Source organism: Pseudophryne corroboree, chromosome 4 (assembly GCF_028390025.1).
Source record: "Pseudophryne corroboree isolate aPseCor3 chromosome 4, aPseCor3.hap2, whole genome shotgun sequence".
NCBI classification, from domain to species: Eukaryota; Metazoa; Chordata; class Amphibia; order Anura; family Myobatrachidae; genus Pseudophryne; species Pseudophryne corroboree.
In genome coordinates, this window is record NC_086447.1 from 236,094,853 (window position 1) to 236,118,595 (window position 23,743).

A 23,743-nucleotide genomic window follows, 5' to 3' on the forward strand; every position below is an offset into this window, starting at 1 on the left:
TGGTGATGCTAAGTATTTGATACCCTGCTTACTTTATATAGCTACAATTGTTGCTTAACATAATCTAGCCAAACACAAATTGTATCTTTGTTGCAAAACTGTTAATCTGTTAATCTGTGACTCCCTTGCCAAATTGACTGCTGCCACTAATCAGTGTATTACAAATACAGATCCTACAACCCATTGGGGTATAATGAATTATTATAATAATACAATATATTTTGTCTGTAAGATACACTGCCTATATTTAATAGGGATACACCCACTATATTTTCACAATGCTACCTCTATTTGAATTGGATGTACTGTAATATAATATTGGTATTTTATTAAACCAAATTAGTCACCGGAGGTTTGATTTAAAGTTATAGTGACCTCATAATTTATTTGTAATATTTGTATATTCTTTTTTTCTATACTGTCTATGTTGTTGTTGTTCACTGAATTTTTTTGTTTAATCAGTGTTACACATACCTCTTCTTATTAAACTAAAATAATAAAAGTTATGTTTTAATTAACTAACAATTAAAAAAAGAGTGCACCAAAAAGAAAGCCTTCTTTGAATGACCCTCCCTCATGGTTCATTCACCCTGAAGTGAGATGGAGGATACCCCTGCCCGAGGTCAGAGGACTGCTGGGGAGAGGGCCGACCCTGCTGAGATACTTACATACTGGCCCTCATTCCGAGTTGTTCGCTCGCAAGCTGCTTTTAGCAGATTTACTCACGCTAAGCCGCCGCCTACTGGGAGTGAATCTTAGCTTCTTAAAATTGCGAACGACGTATTCGCAATATTGCGAATACACCTCTCAGCAGTTTCTGAGTAGCTCCAGACTTACTCGGCATCTGCGATCAGTTCAGTGCTTGTCGTTCCTGGTTTGACGTCACAAACACACCCAGCGTTCGCCCAGACACTCCTCCGTTTCTCCAGCCACTCCCGCGTTTTTCCCAGAAGCGTTTTTCCGCACACACCCATAAAACGGCCAGTTTCCGCCCAGTAACACCCACTTCCTGTCAATCACACTACGATCACCAGAATGATGAAAAAGCCGTGAGTAAAATTCCTAACTACATAGCAAATTTACTTGGCGCAGTCGCACTGCGGACATTGCGCATGCGCACTAAGCGGAAAATCGCTGCGATGCGAAAAAAATTACCGACCGAACAACTCGGAATGACCACCACTGTACATAAATTTGGGCTGATTCAGGGGTCGACGCAGTTGCAGAAGCTGCAATTAGTTTCTATTGGAGAAGCAGTGTGTTTAGAAAACAGTGAAAAAGCTGTGACATCAGTGATTTCTCCATACTTATCACTGCACTTAAATATGAAGAACACATAAATATCACAATTTTCTGCATTTATGCTGTAAAAATTAGATCATTATTTTTACTAAATAGAGCTCTTAAAACTTTAACTTTCCATGCTGACAGCAGATCATAGGGGATATGCCTCAAGCCTTGGAGAGAGATATAGTGGAGAGAGATAAAGTACAACCAATCAGCTTCTAACCTATTTTGCAGGCTGTGCTTGAAATATGACAGTTAGGACCTGAATGGCTGTTATTTGGGGTGAGATTGGGAGAGATAAAGTCCCAACCAATCTGCTCCTGTCATTTTTCAAACACAGCCTGTAAATTAACAGTTACCTTATTGCTTTGTACTTTATCTCTCTACACTTTATCTCTCCAAGGTTTGAGCCCCCCCTCCCCCAGGTGTGGTATGTTAGGTAGATTAGACGTAGGTCGACAGTGTCTAGGTCGACCACTATTGGTCGACAGTAAGTAGGTTGACAAGGTTTCTAGGTCAACATGGACTCTAGGTTGACATGATTTTTTAAAACTTTTTTTGGTGTCGTTTTCTCCGTACAGTGACTGGGAACCCCAATTAGTGCACCGTATCCCCTTGCATGGCGAGCGAACTTTGGGCAAGGTTCCTCACTCCGCTGCTGCTGCGCTCTGCAGAGGTTACTGTTCCCAATTGTAGTTCACGTGGAGTATAAAAAAGTAAAAAAAAATAAAAGTGAAAAACTCAGGTCGACATTTTGTCATGCCGACCTAGAGTCCCTGTCGACCTAGAGTCCCTGTCGACCTGGAAACCATGTCAACCTACTTACTGTCGACCAATAGTGGTTGACCTAGACAGTGTCGACCTACTTACTGTCGACATCAAGACCGGATCCCCCCACCCCACCCCATGAGAGAATTGCTGCCTATATCCACCTGCTATTTCTAGTGGGCAAGCATCCCAATGAACACATTTTCTTATACAGTGTCATATGTATTGCACAGTATTTTCTATACAATTATATTTGTAATAGTTACTAACATGTCCACTAGAGAGCAGCATTGGACTACTTATCACATTTAGCTTCAAATTTTGTTTAGTAATAGTAATGATTTTTTATTTAAAAGTTAATTAATTGGAACAAATGCACTAAATAGCCTTATTACTTAATTTAGCAAATGACAATCAATGTAAACCTTCACTTCCTGTTGCTTATTTAGGTGTTTATAAACAAATGTTACTAATTTGAGTTTGTGCTCTTTGCTAGAGAAGTTTTCCATTGCTGTGTCAGTATATGAAGCTAACATCTGTATCACAAAGGAAATTAATGAATATACAGCAGGTAGAGTTACAGAAATGCATTGCATTTTATAGGTGATTTGTGTGTATTTATTTCATGAATATTTGTGTAGCTTAATTGGTCTCTGATAGCAACCTTTTACTCTAGCAGATAATATGGAAGTGTATGATTACAGTAATATAATCACTGCAGTTCTTCTTTTCAGAATAATGGTATTGCATACTGATTTTGTATACAGAGGTTAATTTACTGAAATTACAAATGTTTATGAATGTCGGTAGTTTGCAGTCAAGGATTCAGTAATCAGGGGGCAGAGTATACAATATATTAAGGGGGTGATCAAAATGCAATCCACAATCTCCCACTCTGTGGAACATGGAATACAGTCTAAATATTTAACACTATAGATGGTCTATAGCAGTGGTTCCCAAACTGTGTGCCGTGGCACCCTGGGGTGCCGCGGGACACTTGCAGGGGTGCCTCAGGTTGGTTGTCAAGGACCAATTCAAATTATTTATTGTCAATTTAATAGGCAAAACCAGTGCTGGTGGCTGCCAATTATAAAATATGTGGACATACAGAAGCAAATCTTGTCCCTCACCACACAACTGACCCTAAGGATGACATATAAAAATAATTTACTTAATCTAATATTTTTTTCTAAATTTCTCAATAAGAAACTTGTGGCCTAGGGGTGCCGTGAAAAAAAAATCTGACACTCCAGGATGCCGTGACTCACAAAAGTTTGGGAACCACTGGTCTATAGTATTGTAGTATTGGCTGTATCAAACATATTTAAATAATACAAATAATATAAGTGGTCAGGAAAAGGTTAAACATACTATAATAAATAAATAAATAAATAAATAAATACACAAACATAGTAGAACCAGTACTGCACTTTCTAAGCACACATTATCCCACCTCATGGTAAGGTTCCTGTCTCTTCTTCCTGGTAGCTACTCTCTGGTCCAGTGCACTGATTGAGAACTCAGATCCACCCACACAGCAAAAGAAGCTGCTACCACTTAGAAGAAGCTGCTACCACTTGACATGTGTAGCATGTCTCTGTTCCTTAAACTGCATGATGTGGCGGCAGCTCTAGTAATCCTATTAAATGCCACTGCTATTGTTGTCATTGTTTGAGCCACTTGCCAAGAGGAGGTTTACGGGCAACTGGAAACTCCCACGAGGTTTGCCTATGGTGATATTGGTAGGATATGATTGCATAGTAAGGGAAAGCCTCACATGGCAGATTTCATGTGCGGTAAGTTTCTGTTCACCCAAATAGGACATTTTTATGATACATAAGGTTTAAACAAGACTTTAAAAGCATTATGGCCATTGACCCCAAAGTAAGCAGAGTGTTGAACAGTAAAGAACCTGGGATTTTGGATACAGAATCAGTCAAATGACTCAATTTATCCAATACTCTTGGCCTCTAATCAATTTACCTCTGTGCAGAATAGAAATGTAACAATACAGATGTAGCCACTCTCACCCGTGATCAGCTTGCTGCGACAAGTGTGTGTGTATAAATACACATGCGAATAGTAACACCCGCAACTTATAGACAATGCATTAGCTAATCACAGGTGCGACCATTCGCACCCAGCCATGGCTCCCGTGCTGTGTGCACACGTGTGTATGCATCACAGGATAGATGGGAATGGCTACATCTGTACATATAATGTCATACAGTATTACATCAAAGTCCAGAAACATAGAGGAAATTTGTTGCATCATGAACATGTTAAGTCTAATGTATCATAATATTATCTACATGTCACAGGGAATGTGTGAAAAGTCACTGTATACTGAGAGGAATGCAGACAGGCTTGGACTGGCCCACAGGGGTACAGGGGAAACCACCGGTGGGCCCCATTGCCTGGGGGCCCACCTCCTGCTCTAAGGATCAGGTTCTAGACTGTGCACTTGAATTATACATATGTTACCTTATACTGGACTAATGCCCTCATTCCGAGTTGATCGCTAGCTGCTTTCGGTCGCAGCACGGCGATTAGGTGAAAAAGAGGCATTTCTGCTCATGCGTATGGGCCACAGTACGCACGCGCAAAGTACTTTCACACAAAACTATGCAGTTTTACACAAGGTCGAGCAACGCTTTTCTGTCGCTCTGTTGTTCGGTGTGTGATTGACAGGAAGTGGGTGTTTCTGGGTGGTAACTAGCCGTTTTCAGGGAGTGTGCTAAAAAACGCAGGCGTGACAGGTAAAAACGCAGGCGTGCCTGGGGAAACGGGGGAGTGGCTGGCCGAACGCAGGGCGTGTTTGTGATGTCAAAGCAGGAACTAAACTGACTGAAGTGATCGCAAGGTAGGAGTAGGTTTTGAGCTGCTCAGAAACTGCATGAAATTTTTTTCGAGCAGTTCTGCTAACCTTTCATTCGCACTTCTGCTAAGCTAAGATACACTCCCAGAGGTCGGCGGCCTAGCGTGTGCAATGCTGCTAAAAGCAGCTAGCGAGCGATCAACTCGGAATGAGGGCCTATATTGTATTTTCTACGGTGCATTGCTGTTATTAATCTGTTATTAATCTGGTACATTATCATGCATGCAGCAGCAGCTGAATTTACTGTATATATTTATAAAGGGGCTCAGATGTTGCACTCTCTAATGGTTAGTCAAATCAATAAGGTGGCAGGCCACACCCCCTCTGCAGCCTTGCCACACCCCTAAACATGGGCCCCTACCACTACATTCCCCCGGTGGGCACTACATGCCCCAGTCCGACACTGAATGCAGAGCCTACATATCTAATCAGACAAATAATTGCATCTCTGTCACTGTGAACAAATAATCCGGAATATTGCCGGGACAACCCATGTTGATGTTTGGTGTAAACGGGTCTACGAAAAATAACCGAGTTTCCCTGGACACTGACCATGGTATCTACCAAAGTCAAACACAGGAAGGACCTGCGTAATAGTAATGGTAAATGGTGCAACCGGGGTTATGCTGAAATATCTGCTGATTGGCTGTGAATGCAGAGGTCCGCCTCGTGGGAGTGTCTGTGAGTGACATCCAGGGTAGACACGGGCTCGGGGTGACTGAAGCGAACACAGGAATAACTGGGGTAAAAAGTGCAGTGTAAACAGGGGTCTAACCCGGTTCTGACCCAGGTTGAAACCATATTCTAAACAGTGTTCATAAATTGACTGAATGTAATAAAATACACCTGCAGGGGTATGCAGTGCATAAGAAGTGTAGGGATTGTCTTCACCTCTTCGGGAGTTGTGCACACTACTGACCACGCATGTACAAGTGGTGAATGCTGGGGAGGGTTCCTAAGGAAAGTAGTCCATAGGCTGCAATGGCTAATGGATCGTATTCAGTGCGCATAGAATACTATGGACTGCTTTTGAAAAAGAAAACAGGGGAATGCTGTAGTGTCCTGTACATACAGATGAGTCCGGCTTCATGTTACCCACTAATAATTGTTGGTCGTTTGCTGTGAGTACTGTGCCCGTGAACGGGCACGCGCACTGTGTATGCACCCACGATCTATAGGATTGCATGGTGTGTACGCACATGCAAACATGTACATTTGGAGGAAACCATATTTCTGAGAGCTGTGCCACAAATAATTATTGATAAATAGGCAAATGAATATCCTTTTAAACCCTTTGATTGCATATATTAACAATGTACTACTATACGGCGTAATAACAGCCTTAATCTAATGAATAACCAGACAGACAACAAGAACTAGCAGAAAATGTTGTCATCAATTTATTTCTAAGAATTAACTATAACTCATATGCGGTCAAGGAGAAAGCAAGCAGATGAGACTGACATTCTGAGTCCTAGCAATCCAGCAGCAGCCTTGCATTCACCGAATGGCACCAACAGTGGTTTCAACGTACTCCCTTTTATCACGGCAAATGGATGACCCACCTGGCAAAATGGTGTCACTTACCCATGGTAAGGTCTAAGTCAGTCAATGCACTTGAGAGAAGGACACTGTTCTCATTGCTATCATTTATGGAAAACAACACAAAACAGAAGGAAAAGGAGGAAGTATTGAAGAAGAGGCTTTCAGTCAGGGGCACCAACCCTAATATAGAATCATTCAAACTCAAAAGTACTTACCTTCCCTGCTTTCTTATTGGTTAACTAATCTATTGGTTAACTGTCACACTTTCTGACTAAGGGGCCCATTTATCAATGAGTGATAAAACCCTCATTGTCAATGTGTTTAAAAAATTACAGTTGGGAGTGGATTGACTAGAGCACCATTTATCTTACGCAACAAGTTTTATCATTCACAATAGGTTTTATCACTCGATAAATGAGCCCCTAAGGATGGCCAATGAATGGCCATCCTTAGTAATCAATGGTGATAAAAGGTCACAATCGATTGTGCTATATGTGTTATAATTAGAGATGAGCGCCTGAAATTTTTCGGGTTTTGTGTTTTGGTTTTGGGTTCGGTTCCGCGGCCGTGTTTTGGGTTCGAACGCGTTTTGGCAAAACCTCACCGAATTTTTTTTGTCGGATTCGGGTGTGTTTTGGATTCGGGTGTTTTTTTCAAAAAACACTAAAAAACAGCTTAAATCATAGAATTTGGGGGTCATTTTGATCCCAAAGTATTATTAACCTCAAAAACCATAATTTACACTCATTTTCAGTCTATTCTGAATACCTCACACCTCACAATATTATTTTTAGTCCTAAAATTTGCACCGAGGTCGCTGTGTGAGTAAGATAAGCGACCCTAGTGGCCGACACAAACACCGGGCCCATCTAGGAGTGGCACTGCAGTGTCACGCAGGATGGCCCTTCCAAAAAACCCTCCCCAAACAGCACATGATGCAAAGAAAAAAAGAGGCGCAATGAGGTAGCTGTGTGAGTAAGATTAGCGACCCTAGTGGCCGACACAAACACCGGGCCCATCTAGGAGTGGCACTGCAGTGTCACGCAGGATGGCCCTTCCAAAAAACCCTCCCCAAACAGCACATGACGCAAAGAAAAAAAGAGGCGCAATGAGGTAGCTGTGTGAGTAAGATTAGCGACCCTAGTGGCCGACACAAACACCGGGCCCATCTAGGAGTGGCACTGCAGTGTCACGCAGGATGTCCCTTCCAAAAAACCCTCCCCAAACAGCACATGACGCAAAGAAAAAAAGAGGCGCAATGAGGTAGCTGTGTGAGTAAGATTAGCGACCCTAGTGGCCGACACAAACACCGGGCCCATCTAGGAGTGGCACTGCAGTGTCACGCAGGATGTCCCTTCCAAAAAACCCTCCCCAAACAGCACATGACGCAAAGAAAAAAAGAGGCGCAATGAGGTAGCTGACTGTGTGAGTAAGATTAGCGACCCTAGTGGCCGACACAAACACCGGGCCCATTTAGGAGTGGCACTGCAGTGTCACACAGGATGTCCCTTCCAAAAAACCCTCCCCAATCAGCACATGATGCAAAGAAAAAGAAAAGAAAAAAGAGGTGCAAGATGGAATTGTCCTTGGGCCCTCCCACCCACCCTTATGTTGTATAAACAAAACAGGACATGCACACTTTAACCAACCCATCATTTCAGTGACAGGGTCTGCCACACGACTGTGACCGATATGACGGGTTGGTTTGGACCCCCCCCAAAAAAGAAGCAATTAATCTCTCCTTGCACAAACTGGCTCTACAGAGGCAAGATGTCCACCTCATCATCACCCTCCGATATATCACCGTGTACATCCCCCTCCTCACAGATTATCTTCACGTCCAGTGTTGGGAAGGTCAGGCATCGCAACCGACACAATTGGACTCTCCTTGTGGATTTGGGATTTCGAAGAATGCACAGTTCTTTGCTGTGCTGCTTTTGCCAGCTTGAGTCTTTTCATTTTTCTAGCGAGAGGCTGAGTGCTTCCATCCTCATGTGAAGCTGAACCACTAGCCATGAACATAGGCCAGGGCCTCAGCCGTTCCTTTCCACTCCGTGTCGTAAATGGCATATTGGCAAGTTTACGCTTCTCCTCCGACAATTTTATTTTAGGTTTTGGAGTCCTTTTTTTTCTGATATTTGGTGTTTTGGATTTGACATGCTCTGTACTATGACATTGGGCATCGGCCTTGGCAGACGACGTTGCTGGCATTTCATCGTCTCGGCCATGACTAGTGGCAGCAGCTTCAGCACGAGGTGGAAGTGGATCTTGATCTTTCCCTAATTTTGGAACCTCAACATTTTTGTTCTCCATATTTTAATATGCACAACTAAAAGGCACCTCAGGTAAACAATGGAGATGGATACTAGTATACAATTATGGACTGCCTGCCGAGTGCAGACACAGAGGTAGCCACAGCCGTGAACTACCGTACTGTACTGTGTCTGCTGCTAATATAGACTGGTTGATAAAGAGATGTCTATGTAACTATGTATGTATAAAGAAGAAAGAAAAAAAAACCACGGTTAGGTGGTATACAATTATGGACGGACTGCCTGCCGAGTGCAGACACAGAGGTAGCCACAGCCGTGAACTACCGTACTGTACTGTGTCTGCTGCTAATAATATAGACTGGTTGATAAAGAGATGTCGTAGTAGTATGTATGTATAAAGAAGAAAGAAAAAAAAACCACGGTTAGGTGGTATACAATTATGGACGGACTGCCTGCCGAGTGCAGACACAGAGGTAGCCACAGCCGTGAACTACCGTACTGTACTGTGTCTGCTGCTAATATAGACTGGTTGATAAAGAGATGTCTATGTAACTATGTATGTATAAAGAAGAAAGAAAAAAAAACCACGGTTAGGTGGTATACAATTATGGACGGACTGCCTGCCGAGTGCAGACACAGAGGTAGCCACAGCCGTGAACTACCGTACTGTGTCTGCTGCGACTGGATGATAAATGATATAAAAAATATATATATATCACTACTGCAGCCGGACAGGTATATATTATATATTATATAATGACGGACCTGCTGGACACTGTCTGTCAGCAGAATGAGTTTTATTTTTATAGAATAAAAAAAAACAACAACACACAAGTGAAGTCACACGACGAGTGTTTAACTTTTTCAGGCAATCACAATATAAGTATACTACTAACTATACTGGTGGTCAGTGTGGTCAGGTCACTGGTCAGTCACACTGGCAGTGGCACTCCTGCAGCAAAAGTGTGCACTGTTTAATTTTAATATAATATTATGTACTCCTGGCTCCTGCTATAACCTATAACTGGCACTGCAGTGCTCCCCAGTCTCCCCCACAATTATAAGCTGTGTGAGCTGAGCAGTCAGACAGATATATAATATATATAGATGATGCAGCACACTGGGCTGAGCCTGAGCAGTGCACACAGATATGGTATGTGACTGAGTCACTGTGTGTATCGCTTTTTTCAGGCAGAGAACGGATATATTAAATAAACTGCACTGTCTGGTGGTCACTCACTATATAATATTATGTACTCCTGGCTCCTGCTATAACCTATAACTGGCACTGCAGTGCTCCCCAGTCTCCCCCACAATTATAAGCTGTGTGAGCTGAGCAGTCAGACAGATATATAATATATATAGATGATGCAGCACACTGGGCTGAGCCTGAGCAGTGCACACAGATATGGTATGTGACTGAGTCACTGTGTGTATCGCTTTTTTCAGGCAGAGAACGGATATATTAAATAAACTGCACTGTCTGGTGGTCACTCACTAGTAAACTCTCTGCACTCTCTATACTTCTACAGTACTCCTCCTAGTCCTAAGCTCCAGTAAACCTCTCTCTCTTATAATCTAAATGGAGAGGACGCCAGCCACGTCCTCTCCCTATCAATCTCAATGCACGTGTGAAAATGGCGGCGACGCGCGGCTCCTTATATAGAATCCGAGTCTCGCGAGAATCCGACAGCGTCATGATGACGTTCGGGCGCGCTCGGGTTAACCGAGCAAGGCGGGAGGATCCGAGTCTGCTCGGACCCGTGAAAAAAACCATGAAGTTCGGGCGGGTTCGGATTCAGAGAAACCGAACCCGCTCATCTCTAGTTATAATGATTGCAGAAAACCATCAGCAGTACTCTATCAATGGTTTGCACCATTAATACACATCATACACACAGTGTGGGCAGTGGCTCTCACCTAGTGGGAGGCAAGACCTTGCAGGCAAACAGAGAAGGGGGTAGGGAATGTTGGGAAGTGGGGCTAAACTTGGACTTCCCTGCAGTGCTGGAGAAAACAAAAAAACTGATGCACTCTTTGCCATCAATTGTGGAGAGCAATCAGATTTCCACTATCAATGGCCAAACTATCAACCATTGGTGGCAAACCATACATAGTTGCTAAATATTGATAGTTTATGGTCATTCCTTTTTATGGCACATAAACAACATTCAATGCCTCAGGTTTTAACCCCCATGAGGCTGAATGCCCTTCTGGAAGGCTTAAAACATACATGACTGTTTACAGTAGGACAAGTGGAGGAGAAACCAGGTCTCCAAGAAGTTCTCATGTTACTAGCTTTCATGTATTCCAGGAGGTTCATTGTTCTCATCTTTCTCTTCTTCACCCTGTTCCCTTACTTAGGGTGATTTTACAATATGTAGTAATTGCCACACTCATGGGGCCAAATGTAATAGAGTGATAGTTTCAAAAAGTGAGAGATTTGGTAAAATTATTCAGTTTTTTTTAAAGTGGCAATCATTTACACAGCAAGAGCAACCTGGTTTTGCAGTGTAAAAAAACAACTGAAAAACCTTACCAAATCTCTCACTTTCTGAAACCCTCACTCTATTACATTTGGCCCAGGATGTCTGAATGTCTCAACTGAGCAGAAACATAAACCTTCACCGCTTCAATTTTTTTGACAAGGCTGATCCACTATGAAGATAGCAGACAAGGGGGTAGCAGACTAAGCTCCCGATTTTGACCGATTTTGAGTTTTTTCTTCAAAGTGTCATCTCGGGAATTTACTAAACTAAAATCTCGGCAGTGATGAGGGCATTCGTATTTTTTTTGAAGGCAAAGAAAAAAAATACGATTGAATACACCATCGGTCAAACACGCCTGTTATTTTATACAACTCGTTAATTTACTAAAAAGTCGTATTCACAATCCCTGCCGGCAATAGCCAAACACTGCCGGGAAGAAATACAAATGGTAAAAAAAAAGCAGTTTTCAAAAAGACCTGCTTTTTTTTTTACAGTATTTGGTGAGATCCGTGCATGTTTGTCAGTGGGTAGATCTCACAGATCCGGCCGGGATTCATTGTGTTAAGTCCGGCAGTGTTTTACTAATCACTCCCGTAAAACACTGCCCAACATTAGGAATGACATCGACATCGGAAAAAATGAAAATGAAGAATACGACAGCATGGTAAATGAGCCGTAAAAAAACAAAACTGTTGCAAATTCACTCTACCGATGTAATTCGTGTTTAATCTCCCACCAAATCCCGACAATTAAGAATCTTAGTAAATATACCCCAATATGTCTGGCGAGTCACATAATGTTAGGGGACAGAAGGTTAGACAGGAGTTTAGATCAGGACCTACCACACTAATCTGAGCTTCAAATAACTTTATCTTCTACATAGGAGTCACCAATTGTTGTTTAGGAAGTACCAGCAGTATGTATGCCTGAGAATAGCCATAAAAAAGCAAAATATTATTAATACCTTTCTTATATTTATTTTGAAAGTATGCTGTGGATTATCAAGTTCCAGTGCTGCTTCTGTGCAACCATTCAACTAATAAGACTAATCCGTCACTGTATGAGCATATGTTTCTACATTCTACACAATTAGACATTTCCTAAATAACACTAGCCCCCTCTTGTTTTATTATAATACCAGCTGAATACAGGTTAAATGATTTGATTACTTATAGTTATTTTGTGGCTGAAGGGGTGGTGGGGGTGGCGAATCTTATAGTTTGTTTTTTTTATAATTTTTTTTTATTTATGACACTTTTAAATATTCTAGCCATGGATCAATTATTATTTCAATTCTATAAATACAAATTAAATGATAGTCATTGACATCTTAACTTGGCATGAATATTTTGATACAAGACATTACTTTAATTAAGGTCTGCGGAATAGATATTACCTATAACAGTCCATCCTTCTCTAAGTGTTTCTTTTAAAATTCCTATCAGGAATTTCACATCCCCTCGGATAAATGGGAAGATCGCAAGGCAGGAGCTTTGACAAATTATTGCTAGAGGGGTGGTATAATTAAAATGTTTTGATAAATAATATAAAATAACTAAACTGCAATTCATTTAATGTTTTTATTACTTGCTTTTTTGTATTTATCCTGTAGATGGCACTGTTGCAATTACTATTGCAGTTACTGTCCATAGAAAGCATTCAGTTAGTGACTAGATATCTTCATATACAGCTAGTAACAATGAACCCTTTAGGCTCCATACATAGCTAATAAATGTTAAGATTAATGGCCTGATTCTGAGTCCCATGTAACACAAACACAATCCCAGACACCTGCAGTGAAGGCAATTCTAATGGAATGCTAATGTGCGACTATACGCAAGTAATCAAGAGTTGTACCCATCTATGCAATAGCATTAGCAGTCGTCATCACTATTATTATTAGCTTTTATGTATTTGGCACCACAAGGGATCTGCAGCACCCAGTTACAGAGTACATAAGCACATAAGCAAAAATAGGATTTTAATTACCTACCGGTAAATCCTTTTCTCGTAGTCCATAGATGATACTGGGAATCCATTTAGTACCATGGGATATAAACGGGTCCACTAGGAGCCTTGGGCACTTTAAGAATTTGATAGTGTGCGCTGGCTCCTCCCTCTATGCCCCTCCTGCCAGGCTCAGTCTAGGAAACTGTGCCCGAGGAGAAAGACATACTTTGAGAGAAGGATAGATAAGGAAAGTGGGGAGATTTCGAACCAGCACACACAGAACAAGAGGAAAGCCATGCTAACCAAACTTGAAACATGAACAGCAACAGCTGAACAAACCAGAATACTTAACCAAGTAACAGTGCAGGAAGAACGAAGCACCGGGTGGGCGCCCAGTATCCTCACGGACTACGAGAAAAGGATTTACCGGTAGGTAATTAAAATCCTATTTTCTCTTATGTCCTAGAGGATACTCGGAATCCATTTAGTGCCATGGGGAAGTACCAAAGCTCCCAAACCGGGTGGGAGAGTGCTGAGGTTCTTGCAAAACTGATTGACCAAACTGAAGGTCCTCAGAGTCCAAAGTATCGAACTTGTAAAACTTTGCTAACGTGTTCGAACCTGACCAAGTAGCTGCTCGGCAGAGCTGTAAAGCCGATACACCCTGGGCAGCAACCCAAGAAGAACCCACCGACCTAGTAGAGTGGGCTTGTACAGATTTTGGAACCGGCAATCCTGCCATGGAATAAGCATGTTGGATAGTGAGCCTGATCCAGCGTGCAATAGACTGCTTTGAAGCAGGACACACAATTTTATTGGGATCATAGAGAACGAACAGGGAGTCGGATTTTCTGTGACGAGCTATTCTCTTTACATACACCTTCAAAGCCCTCACAACATCCAAAGACTTTTAAGTAGCAGAGGTGTCCGTCACAGCAGAAACCACAATAGGTTGGTTGATGTGAAAAGCGGACACCACCTTAGGAAGAAACTGCTGACGAGTTCTAAGTAGGGACTCTTGTGAGACAACGCCCCTAGCTCTAACACACGTCTTGCTGAGGCCAAGGCCAACACAGTGTGACGGTATTCCACGTAAGGTACTTTACGTCAACCTCCTGTAACGGTTCAAACCAGTCCAACTGGAGGGACTGAAGCACCAAATTGAGATCCCACGTTGCTGTGGGAGGCACAAAGGGAGGCTGGATGTGCAGAACTTCCTTTCAAGAATGTCTGGACCTCAGGGAGAGAAGCCAATTGTTTCTGAAAGAAAATAGACAAAGCCGAAATCTGGACTTTAATGGAACCTATGCGTAGGCCCACATCCACTCCCAACTGCAGAAAAAGCAGGAGACATCCCAGATGAAATACCACCGCGGAATATTGTCTGCTCTCACACCAAGAGACATATTTCTTCCATATATGGTGGTAATGTTTAGACGTTACCCCTTTCCTGGCTTGGATCATAGTCAGGATGACCTTGTCAGGAATCCCTCTCCTGGCTAGAATCAGCCGTTCAACCTCCATTCCATTAAACATAGCCACGGTAAGTCTTAATAGATGAATGGGCCCTGTTGCAGAAGATCCTCGTGAAGAGGCAGAGGCCACGGATCTTCAAGGAGCATCTCCAGGAGGTCCGCGTACCAGGCCCTTCTTGTCCAGTCCGGAGCAATGAGTATTGCATGAACCTTTTCCCATCTTATTCTTTTTAGGATTCTTGGGATCAGAGAAAGTGGAGGAAACACGTACACCATCTGGTAGACCCAAGCGTCTACCGTCACTGCCTGTGGGTCTCTCAACCTGGAACATACCGCTTGAGCTTCTTGTTGAGACGAGAGGCCATCATGTCGTTTTGTGGATATGCTTTAGCTAGAGAGGATAGTTCCGCAACAGGTTTGTTCAAACAGACATATGACCAGATTAGATCTAAGTCTGTGACCGATTTAAAAATAATGATATACACGAAATGTGTTTAACCAATTTATACGTCGGTGGTGCTCCCAGAGTCAGTAAATTAAGGTAGCAAAACAAAAGAGGAGAAAGACTCTATGTTGGGGCACTCTTTCTTGAAAAATCGACACTAAAACTTAACTTTTAATAAACTTACTAAAATATAGTGACTCAAAATAATGGTAATCAAATACATAAGAACGCCTAGGTGAAAATTACTTGTAATTTGTACGTTACACTGGGAATTCTGTCTACTATGTCAGACAGGTTATATTCAGATCCCAGAGGGGTAATCTGTCGGTTAGATTTCTCGGTATTATGGGAGCTTAATAAAGAGAGAGAGATGTAATATGATCAAAAAATGTCGCCTATAAGGGTTCTTCAGCACCTACAGCTCTAGATTGAGGCAGTGGTGTTTACCAAAAGGCTTTTATTGCAGTGGTAATTGTGTCATTGTCCTTTTTGCAACAAGCAAAAAAGGACTGAGAGTACAGAATTGCTGTTGAGTAAGGGTGTGTACTATGAAGAAATGTAATCTTATTCTGCAATCACGTAATATGATATTAAATGAATGAAAGAAAAGATGGAAAACAAAAGAGAAGGGGTGTCTTACTTCTGCTGTTCAGCTGGGTTGTTTACTGCACCTGGTATTCGCTGCTGGTCCCCCAGGCAGTTACTGACCAGGCCTGCCACAGATTAGCTTCCAAGATCAGACGAGATCAGGCGTATCCTGTGGAGTATGGCCGTAATCTGCTGAATGAGAGAGTATGACTACCAATATGCTTCTGCTGTCCAGGTTAGTGGATGAGAGAGCATTGAAATTATGCACAGTATAATTACTATACGGATCGAGAAGAAGGATATACACTATATATCAAGCATAAATATATGGTACTGTAAAGACTCTGATTTTTAGGATAATACCAGTGTTTGTGATCCACATTGATATTTATTCGGTAAATCATAAAGAAAGAAAGAAACCATAGCTCTATAGTGATAACTCCCTGATATTGCTGCTACAAAGGCTTAAATTTTTATGGCATTATCAATATTAATAAACCACAATGAAAGCAAACAGTAAGTAATAGAGAGAAAATCTTAGCAAAGGATGTTTTTGTCTTTTTTCCTTTATCTAATTCTAGGTAAGATAAATTTGTCCCATAGTGGATAGAGCTATTCAAAGTTCATGGCACAATTCTAAGCTCAAGCTTGTTGGCACCGTGTAGCTTTTTCAACCAGAATCAGTTCAAACAGAATCTGTTTTAACTGATATAAATGGCAGAGAATTGAACTAATGATATTTGATAAATTAACCTCTAATCCAGGGAGAGAGAGATATGTGTCAGCTGACAGAGAAAATATATATTTGCTAAATTATCATTACATGACTGCAATGCAGTCTGTGGAATTTTTACATCTCTATAAAATGGTTGTTGTGCTGATAATCTATATAACACGTACAAATCAAACGTAGTAGCATATAAATAAGTCAAAAATTGGAAAGCGAAAAAAATTCTTATATAGCAAAAAATACACGAGAAATATGTGGCCCAAGTGGGCACTTACTAAACCGATATATCCCTTGTGTGGGGGTGGGCTGCGCAGTCCCACTTGACCCCACTGACCAAACGGCCCGTTTCACCGATATGTAGGCTTGTTCACTGGTGATTGTTTAATCTCTAATGAGGATATATATAGGGTAAATATAATTACCTAAATGGCCGCCAGACATGTGAATGGATGCGCCGTGCATTTGGACGGAAGTGACGACTTTTGTCAAAGCTTCCGGTCGTCATAGTGATACTTGCATTTACACGGCTGCTGATTGTCCGCTCTGGCGGAAGTACATTGTTAGCGTCAGGCGGAAGTGACGTCTTCCGCCAGTACCTCCGGTCGTCATAGTAATGCATGCGTTCCACGGCCTCTGATGGGCCGCATAAGCGGAAGTAATGTTTTAGAAATAAAACTTCTGGTTGTTATGGAGACGTTTATGTTTAACGGGCTGATCCTGACGGGAACTTCTGGGACGGGCTTATACCCGTGCTATATATTAGTGGCTGTGTGATATAGGCATGTTTTAAAAGGCTTGGTTACTATGGATGAAATACCTGACTAGTGTATAAAGAAAATATTATAATGGATAACCTTGCCTTGCCTAACGCTCAGGCACTATCTATAGAATGGGCTTAAAGTGGATTATGCTGTTCAAAATAATAGTTAGGAGAATACTGACGTAATACAAGAAGAGAAGAATTGAATATTGTCTGGGAAGGGCTATTAATCTGAGAGGAGTAATAGAATATAGATGATATTAAAATTAGAAACCATAATTAAGAAAAAGAATAGAATTTTTTTTTATTTTTAATAAATCAATAATTGCTGATAAAGTCTCTAATAGGGTGGTGATCTAAGAATGATATTAAAGATGATAGTAAAAAGAAAGGGGGGAGGGGTGTGTGGTTTGGCTCTAAATGTGATAGATGATAGGATAGATGCATGAATGAGGGTCAGATCTAATATTGCTATCCATATACTAATTAAATAATTAATGCAGTGAACACAATGACATATGTGCTGCTTATGATTTAAGGATTTAGTACCTTCTTGGTAGGTTTGGAATAAATACGTACAGAGATTAGTACGTATAAATATAATATTGAAAATAAAATAAAATCAGTGACCATTATAAGATGAAAGTGATATAGGATTATAAAGAGTATCGAGGTGCACGGCAGTGATATAGGGTTGTGTAAGCTATAAGGCGTGCGAGAATGTGAAAACGATAAGGACATTGCACAGGACAATTGAAATAAAAGTGAAAGTGAGAAGTGAAAGGTAGTAGATTGATAAGGATAGTGGATCATAATGAAAGAGAATGTATGTAAGGAATTGGTGCTCTAAGCAAGTGTGGTCAGAGAGCCACCACCTAGTGTTTGGATGAGAAAATTTGCTTTCTCATGGATGTGCCCTTGTTGTAATAGCTTAGTGAGGAGTCAAACGGGGTAATGATTGTGATGAGATACGGTGAATATATAGTATAATCAAAGTAGCAATGATGGGTAAGGTGAAAGAAATACATATGGTGGAATATGCTGCGTGGTAGGGCCGGTACATAGGTATTTGTGAAGGGATGTGAGGTTTAATTTGGGGTTGTCTTAGCGAAAGTAGATTGGTAGATTACAGAGTCCGAATTGTTAATGATATATATAGATCTTGGTGTATAGATGATTAGATAAATATCCCATAATTAATGTATTCATTCAAGCCATGCGGAGTCAGACTATTGAGGTTATAAGTCCACTCTGATTCTTTTTTCAGAAGTTCCCTGGTAAGATCTCCTCCTCTTATTCCTAGTTTGATTTGTTCTAGGCCAAAAGCTGATATTTCCCTGGGGTTGCTCTTATGGTAGTGATGGAAGTGTCTAGCCACCGATGTTAGTTTCCTCATTCTGGCTAGATCCATAGAGCTGTTCCTAATAGTGCCTGCGTGTTCTAGGATACGGAGTTTCAATTTCCTGGTGGTCATGCCTACATAGAGTAATCCGCATGTACAAACAAGACAATAGATCACCCCAGTTGAGTTACAGTTGATGAATTGATTAATGTTTTTTGTGTTTCCATATCTGTCTATGACACTTGTGGTTTTGGACATAAGGGTGCATGCTTTGCATTCCCCACAAGGGTAGGAACCAGTAATAGCCGTGTGTATTTTGGATGACTGATTAAATGACTTGAGACTAGATGATCTTTCAAGTTGCTAGATCGTCTCCAACTCATCGAGGGTTTGATTTCGTTTTGTGGATATCCCCACTGATGTGTCAAGCACCTGAACAGTTCCGAGTAAAGGCTCCACTCCCCCGGCTACAGGTTGTGTCTGCTGAGGAAGTCTGCTTCCTAGTTGTCTACTCCTGGAATGAAGACTGCCAACAACGCCACGGCTTGTTTTTCCGCCCAGAGGAGAATTCTTGATACCTCTGACACTGCTGCTCTGCTTTTCGTTCCGCCCTTTCAGTTTATGTACGTTATCGCCATTACATTGTCCAACTGGACTTGAATGGCCTGATTCCGAAGTAGAGATGAGGCCTGCAGAAGGGCGTTGTAGATTGCCCTGAGTTCTAAGATGTTGATTGGAAGGACGACTTCCTGGCTTGACCATCTTCCTTGAAACTGCACCCCCTGGGTGACTGCTCCCCAACCTCTGAGGCTTCGTCTGTGGTTAGCAGAATCCAATTCTGAATCCCGAAACCTGTGACCCTCGATGAGGTGAGAAGTCTGTAGCCTCTACAGAAGGGAGATTCTGGCTTTTGGCGACAGACAGATCCTCTGGTGCATGTGAAGATGCGATCCGGACCATTTGTCCAACAGATCCAGGTGGAAGGGCCTTGCATGAAACCTTCCATACTGAAGCGCCTCGTAAGAGGCCACCATTTTCCCAAGAAGGCGAATTCATAGATGCACCGAGATCCAGGTTGGCTTCAGGACAGCCCGAACCTTCAACTGGATTTCCAAAACCTTCACCAAGGGAAGGAACACTCTCTGAGATTTTGTGTCCAGTATCATTCCCAGGAGGGAAAGCCTCTGCGTCAGTTCCAGGTGAAATTTTGGTAAGTTCAGAATCCACCCATGATCCAGGAGTAGTCTGGTTGAGAGGCCAATGCTGTCCAACAACCACTCCCTGGATGGTGCCTTTATCAGAAGATCGTCCAGGTACGGATTTTTGTTCACTCCCTGTTTGCGGAGTAGAAACATCATCTCTGAAAGTACCTTGGTGAACACTTTTGGTGCCGTGAAGAGACCAAATGGCAGGGCCTGCGACCGGTAGTGAGAGTCCTGCAGTGAAAACCGTAGATAAGCCTGATGAGGCGGCCAGATCGGAATGTGAAGGTACGCATCCTTGATATCCAGAGATTCTAGGTATTCCCCCTCCTCCAGAATTGAGATCACCACTCTCAGAGACTCCATCTTGAATTTGAACACTTGTAAGTACGGGTTCAATGAATTGAGGCTCAAAATCGGTCTTACCGAATTGTCCGGTTTCGGTACTACAAACAAGTTGAAATAACTGGAACAATTACCTGAGTCTGCACCAGTTTTTGAATGGCGTCCTGTAAGGTTATACTTGCTTCCTGTGAAACTGGTAAGCCTTATTTGAAGAATCTGCGAGGTGGGAGCTTCTGAAACTCCAGTCTGTAGCCCTGGGAAATAAGATCTATGACCCAGGGATCCTGCCATGATGTTGTCTAGATGTGACCGAAAAATTTTAGTCGGGCTCCCACCTGCCAGTCTTCCAGGCATCGCGGTCCACCGTCATGCTGAAGGCTGTGAGGAAGCAGAGCTTGACTCTGTTCCTGAGAACAGGCAGTTGCTGGTTTTCATGGTTTACCTTTAGCGCCTCTGGTGGCTGTAGAAGAACCTCTTGTTTTGCCCTTAAACTTGGCAGTCCAAAAGGACTGTAGATTAGGTCCTGAGTAGGCCTTCCTGGCTGGGGGAGCCGCAGAAGGAAGATATAAGGACTTACCCGCAGTAGCTTTAGAGATCCATTTGTCTAGTTCATCTCCAAATAAGGCCTCTTCTGTGAAGGGTAGGCCTTCCACACCTTTCCTGAAGTCTGTGTCAGCAGTCCACTGGCGCAGCCATATGCCTCTGTGTGCTGACACTGCCATAGTAGTGTTGCGTGCATTAAGCAAGCCTATTTCTTTTATGGCTTCCACCATACAATTCGTAGAGTCCTGTATATGTTGCAGGAGTAAAATAATCTCCCCTTTAGTCAAGGTACTTAACCCCTCGATTAGGTTACCCGACCATATGGCGATGGCCTTAATAATCCACCCACATGCTATAGTGGGTCTCTGGGCCACCCCAGCAGCTGTATACAAAGATTTGAGTGTATTCTCAATTCTACGATAAGCTGTGTCTTTTAGGGAGGCTGCACCCGGGACAGGCAATACAATTGTCCGTGACAGCCTGGATACTGATGCATCCACTATCAGTGGATTTTCCCATTTTTTCCTATACTCAAGAGGAAAGGGAAAAGATGATATCAATCTTTTATGGATTTTAAATTTCCTTCAGGATTAACCCATGGTTCTTCAAACAGGGTATTTAGTTCCTTTGACACAGGAAAAGTGGCTGAGGATTTCTTTTTTATATTAAAATAAGATTCCTCAGTCTCCTCTGTTACCTTATCAGGGATATGCAGAACTTCTCTGATAGCTTCTATGACAGCCTCTATTCCCTGTGACAGAGTAGCCTCCACCACCTCTGAGTCCCCCTCCCCCTCCTCCATGTCTGACCCCTCATCATCAGAGTCAGACTGCAGGATATGGGCCAAAGGACGTTTTTGCGGACATGTGGTAGGGGACTGAGACGTTAGTTTGGGTACTGAGTCTCTGTTCATAAACTCAGTCATCGATTGTCTTAAGTATTGTATCTCTTTCTCATTGCGGGACAATTTAGTAGAAATATTGGAAATCATTCCCCTAATGGAATCCAGCCAAGCTGGCTCTGCCCCGCTAGCCTGGAAGGGTGCACTGCACTGAGTACACTGCAGTGAACTCCCTGGAGAAGAGGAACACTGTGCCTTACATGAAACACACTCTTTGTCTGACATACTGTGACAGTGACAGAGCACACACACACACACACACACACACACACACACACACACGTTAAATGCACAATTAACCAACAAAGTGCCCTTCAAGAGAGACACAGAGATAGCCTGGAGCCAGCACACAGCATCCTTACTGCTAATGCCAAGCTTAGCCGGGTCGCAGATTAAGTACCCTGCTATGACCCCTTGGTACCGCTGAGGTAATCTGGAGTCTCTCTGGAGGTCCATTGCAGAGGGAAAATGGCGCTGGTGAGCTGCTGGATCCGCTCATAGTGAAGCCCCGACCCTTCAATAGCGCGCGGTCTTCCCGCTTTTTTATACTGGCTGAGGTAATTTTAGTGCCTAAAATGGAGTCAGCCCCCTTTTAAGTCTGTAATGCCAGTCTGGGTACTCTGTACACACGTAGTGTACTTAGACTCAGTTCGCTCCCTCAGAAGCGGTGCATCTGCACTGTGTACCGAGTCTGGAGATTCATCCGCCCCCCTGTAGAAGCCGTGCATCTCCGCACACTCATGCCGACATAATGGCCGGCAACCCGCTACCCGGGATGCCGGCTTAGTACTCACCACTCTTATATCTTTGGCTCTGTTAGGGGTGGCGGCTGTTACATTCCTGATGCTCAGAACTAGAGAGATGTTGCGTAGTAAGTCCAGAGCACCAGGATGTGACGCTGAAATAAGGGATGGTATGGGAATACCTCCATTGTTTTACCCGTGTGGTCAGTTCACGCCTGAGTGACTATGGTTTCTTGGGCCCACGGCAGCCGCGTTTGAAGGGCGGATTAGGTCTGCCCAACTCCGATGCCCCCAGGTCTTAGAGTGAGACAAGGCGTGAGCCGAGACAGGATAATAACAAGGGGACCTCTAACTAAAGCAAACAGAAAGTTAGGTGCTACTAACTGCCCTAAAACTAAATATATGTGCGGCACGCCGCCAAAGGAAAAGAACAACAAAAGACACCACTGTCCACACCCTCACACGGCACCGCCGTGTACCGGGGAGGACAGTGAAAAGCGGAAACCTCCGCAAAAACCACCAATACAAAATTAACACAAGGACTTAAGCGGCCTAGGCCGCAACCCGTGGCAGAATCCGCTACTCACGAAACCTGGAGAGAACCCCAACAAGCGAGAACCCCCAGATGACTGCAACAGGTTCACTTGGACAGGAAGGATTCCCAGGACCGGCTTCAAAACTCCAGGACTCAGGAGCGCAGGGAGCAAGATCGACCAGATACAGCTGACCAGGAACAGACGTTGCAAGGCAGGAACAGCATACAGGAAGCTATCACCGGCGAGGCTGTAGTGTGCTGGCTCCCATAAAAAGGCCCTGCTAGCCAATGACAGGTGGGCCAGCAAGACCAGCCCCCAGACCCTAATTACTAGTTGCCGTGCAGCTGCCCTGCTGCACGAGCAACTAATCAATCTTTATCTGGCAACGGGGAACGCGGTCCGCCAATGGCGTCCCCGTTGCTATGGACCCAGCGGCTGTGGACGCCCGGCGTCCTAGCGTTGCCAGGGACCCGGCGGCTACAGTACGCACGGCGTGCTGGCATTGCTAGGCGCCGGGCGGGCAGGGAGAGAGGTGCGGCGGCCGTGAGCGTCGCTCGGAAGCAGACCGAGCGGCGCCGCGGACCGCAGCACCTAACAGTACCCCCCCTTGAGGAGGGGTTAAAGAACCTCTAAAGCCGGGTTTCTGAGGAAATTCCTGAAAGAATAATCTCTTAAGTTTAGGGGCATGTAAATTGTTATCCAGGACCCAAGACCTTTCTTCCGGGCCATAGCCTTTCCAGTGAACCAAAAAATAAAGCCGGCCCCGAGAAACTTTGGAATCTAAAACTTTCTCCACCAAGAACTCTTGTTGCCCCTGAACATCCACCGGAGGTCTACCCTGGGAAGTCTTCCGAGGGAATCTCCTGGAAGAAATATACTGCTTCAGAAGGGAACAGTGAAAAGTATTGCCAATTTTGAGTGATTTAGGCAAGCGTAGCCGGAA